This window comes from Lissotriton helveticus, chromosome 8 (genome assembly GCF_964261635.1).
Source record: "Lissotriton helveticus chromosome 8, aLisHel1.1, whole genome shotgun sequence".
NCBI classification, from domain to species: Eukaryota; Metazoa; Chordata; class Amphibia; order Caudata; family Salamandridae; genus Lissotriton; species Lissotriton helveticus.
In genome coordinates this window covers 1621140359-1621144598 of record NC_136069.1, presented here as the reverse complement: position 1 = coordinate 1621144598, position 4240 = coordinate 1621140359, and the positions used below count along the sequence as shown (strand labels likewise).

The 4240-nt window shown below is 51.5% G+C and overlaps 1 pseudogene; it reads left to right on the top strand.

The window, feature by feature from the left end:
• The first annotated feature begins 301 nt into the window (after positions 1-301).
• LOC144772099 (peptidyl-prolyl cis-trans isomerase FKBP1A-like) lies at positions 302-623 on the top strand (annotated as a pseudogene).
• The last annotated feature ends 3617 nt before the right edge of the window (positions 624-4240 follow it).

The window sequence follows — 4240 nt, the reverse complement described above, 5'->3', positions numbered from 1 at the left end:
CAAAATCTGATCCCTGCTACGAAATCTGATCACTGGGTATGCGTGTCAGATATGTTTTAAATTATTTCATCTGACAATGGCACAGTAACACCTTCTAAGGCTAAAGGCAATCAGCCATCCTTGCAATTAATAACGACGAACGCGAATGACATGGGGACGATCACCTCGGCTCTGAAAAAAAGCTGCCTTGGGTATGGCCGAAGCAGCTAAACTTATCCCAAGGTCTATCAAGAGACCAAGGGGAACTAAAATGGACATAAAAAAGCGGCTATTGGACTGGTTTCTCCGTTCTTAAAGCATCATGGGAGTGCAAGTGGACACTATTTGCCCCGGGGACGGACAGACGTTTCCGAAGAAGGGGCAGACCGCGATAGTGCATAACGAGGGTCGGATTCAAGATGGAAAGAAGTTTGATTCATCCCGAGACAGAAAGAAACTGTTCAAGTTCTGGGTCGGCCAACAGGAGGTCATCTGCTGCTGGGACGAAGGAGTGGGTCAGATGAGCGTAGAGGGCTAGATTGACATGAACTCCAAGCTATGTTTATGGGCGCGATAGACATCCAGAGATCTTTCCTCATAAATCCACACTGATTTTCGAGGTGCAACTCATCGGACTTGAATAAAAGCAGTCTTCACTCCATCTCGCTTACATTGAGGGGTATCCAAACGAAGCAGCCTAGAGTGAATTTTCAGAGTGTTTTCATGTTCTTATTCGTAAAATGCAAGTCCCAGTGTGTCCGATCTCATCTTGAAGGTGGTGACTGCCTCGACCGAGAGGAAGGCAAATTTAAAACAAATGCTTCCATTACATGTGCCCTTGACGCAGCTGATACATCAGGCAGGTCCATTAATACTAGTGTATTTCTATGCAGGCATGAGTGGCTACGCATCTCTGGTTTTAAGAACGAGATGCAGTCCACCAGCCTTAATCTAATACTGAAACAAGAGTAGATATTCATAACTCCTGATCGTAAAGTAGCATTAAAGAGACATTTACCCAGGCATCACCATGCCAAAGCACATCAAAAATATTATGGCCTCGGTAAATTACCTTTCGCGCACAACTTATAAGGCCGACCGGTCCCAGCGTATCTGATCTCTGAAGGGCACCGGATTCTTCAAGGTGAACAAAAAACACCTTGAGGGCAAGAAGGCGGCCAAGAAGACAGCCGCCAAGACCAAGAATCCAGCGGCCAAGAAAGCTGCCCCCCCCACCCAGAAGCCCAAAAAGGGTCCCGGGCGAGGGAACGGGACACACGTCGATGGCGAGCAAGTCGTCCGTGATCCTGTTGACACACACCGATGTCAAACAGTCTTGGTTACCATGCCAAGCCGGGAAAGAAAAGTAACACTTGATGCCCTCGACGCCATAAGAAGGTGAACAAAAAAGAGGTGGAAGACAAGAAGGCGGCCAATTGGACAGGCACCAAGAGCAAGAATCAAGCGGCCAAAATAGCTGCCACCGCCCAGGAGCCCAAAAAGGGTCCCGGGCGAGGGAACGGGACACACGTCGATGGCGAGCCAGTCATCCGTGATCCCGCTGACACACACCGATGTCAAACAGTCTTGGTTAACATGCCAAGCCGGGAAAGAACAGTAACACTTGATGCCCTCGACATCATAAGAAGGTGGACAAAAATTAACTGGAAGACAAGAGGGGCGGACAATTGGACAGGCGCCAAGAGCAAGAAGCAAGCAACCAAAACAGCTGCCCCCCGCCCAGAAGCCCAAAAAGGGTCCCGGTCGAGGGAACGGGACACAATGTCAACGGCGAGCCAGTCGTCTGTGATCCCGTTGACAGTCACCGATGTCAAACAGTCTTGGTTACCATTGCAAGCCAGGAAAGAACAGTGACACTTGATGCCCTCGACGTCATAAGAAGGTGATCAAAAAAGAGGTGGAAGACAAGAAGGCGGCCAATTGGATAGGCACCAAGAGCAAGAATCAAGCGGCCAAAATAGCTGCCCCCCGCCCAGAAGCCCAAAAATGGTCCCGGGCGAGGGAACGGGACACACGTCGATGGCAAGCCAGTCGTCTGTGATCCCGTTGACACGCACCGATGTCAAGCAGTCTTGGTTAACTTGCCAAGCTGGGAAGGAAAAGTAACACTTGATGCCCTCGACGTCATAAGAAGGTGAACAAAAATGAGGTGGAAGACAAGAAGACGGCCAATTGGACAGGCGCTAAGAGCAAGAATCAAGCAGCCAACATAGCTGCCCCCCGCCGAGAAGCCCAAAAAGGGTCCCGGGCGAGGGAACGGGACACACGTCGAGGGCGAGCCTGTCGTCCGTGATTCCGTTGACACACACCGATGTCAAACAGTCTTGGTTACCATGCCAAGCCGGGAATGAACAGTAACACTTGATGCCCTCGACGTCATAAGAAGGTGAACAAAAATGAGGTGGAAGACAAGAAGGCGGCCAATTAGACAGGTGCCAAGAGCTAGAATCAAGCGGCCAAAATAGCTGCCCCCCGCCCAGAAGCCCAAAAAGGGTCCGGGCGAGGGAACGGGACACACGTCGATGGCGAGCCAGTCATCCGTGATCCCGTTGACACACACTGATGTCAAACAGTCTTGGTTACCATGCCAAGCCGGGAAAGAAAAGTAACACTTGATGCCCTCTCCGTTATAAGAAGGTGAACAAAAAAGAGGTGGAAGACAAGAAGGCGGCCAATTGGACAGGCGCCAAGAGCAATAATCAAGCGGCCAAAATTGCTGCCCCCCGGCCAGAAGCCCAAAAAGGGTCCCGGGCGAGGTAACGGGACACACGTCGACGGCGAGCCAGTCATCCGTGATCCCGATGACACACACCGATGTCAAACAGTCTTGGTTAACATGCCAAGCCGGGAAAGAACAGTAACACTTGATGCCCTCAACATCATAAGAAGGTGGACAAAAAAGAACTGGAAGACAAGGAGGGCGGCCAATTGGACAGGCACCAAGAGCAAGAATCATGCAGTCAAAATAGCTGCCCCCCACCCAGAAGCCCAAAAAGGGTCCCGGGCGAGGGAACAGGACACACGTCGACGGCGAGCCAGTCGTCCGTGATCCCCTTGACACACACCGATGTCAAACAGTCTTGGTTACCATTGCAAGCCAGGAAAGAACAGTGACACTTGATGCCCTCGACGTCATAAGAAGGTGAACAAAAAAGAGGTGGAAGACAAGAAGGCGGCCAATTGGATAGGCGCCAAGAGCAAGAATCAAGCGGCCAAAATGCTGCCCCCCGCCCAGAAGCTTAAAAAGGGTCCTGGGCGAGGGAACGGGACACACGTCGATGGCGAGCCAGTCGTCTGTGGTCCCGTTGACACACACCGATGTCAAACAGTCTTGGTTACCATGTAAAGCCGGGAAAGAAAAGTAACACTTGATGCCCTTGACGTCATAAGAAGGTGAACAAAAAAGAGGTGGAAGACAAGAAGGCGGCCAATTGGACAGGCGCCAAGAGCAAGAATCAAGGGGCCAAAATAGCTGCCTCCCGCCCAGAAGCCAAAAAAGGGTCATGGGCGAGGGAACGGGACACACGTCGACGGCGAGCCAGTCGACAGTTATCCCGTTGACACACACCGATGTCAAACAGTCTTGCTTAACATGCCAAGCCGGGAAAGAACAGTAACACTTGATGCCCTCGACGTCATAAGAAGGTGAACAAAAAAGAGCTGGAAGACAAGAAGGCGGCCAATTGGACAGGTACCAAGAGCAAGAATCAAGCAGCCAACATAGCTGCCCCTCGCCGAGAAGCCCAAAAACTGTCCCGGGCAAGGGAATGGGACACATGTCGATGGCGAGCCAGTCTTCCGTGATCCCGTTGAAACACACCTATGTCAAACAGTCTTGGTTACCATGCCAAGCCGGGAAAGAACAGTAACACTTGATGCCCTCGACGTCATAAGAAGGTGAACAAAAAAGAGGTGGAAGACAGGAAGGTGGCCAATTGAACATGCACCAAGAGCAAGAATCAAGCGGCCAAAATAGCTGCCCCCCGCCCAGAAGCCCAAAAAGGGTCCCGGGCGAGGGAACGGGACACACGTCGATGGCGAGCCAGTCGTCCGTGATCCCGTTGACACACACCGATGTCAAACAGTCATGGTTAACATGCCAAGCCGGGAAAGAACAGTAACACTTGATGCCCTCGACATCATAAGAAGGTGGACAAAAAAGAGGTGGAAGACAAGAAGGCGGCCAATTGGATAGGCGCCAAGAGCAAGAATCAAGCGGCCAAAATAGCTGCCCCCCGCC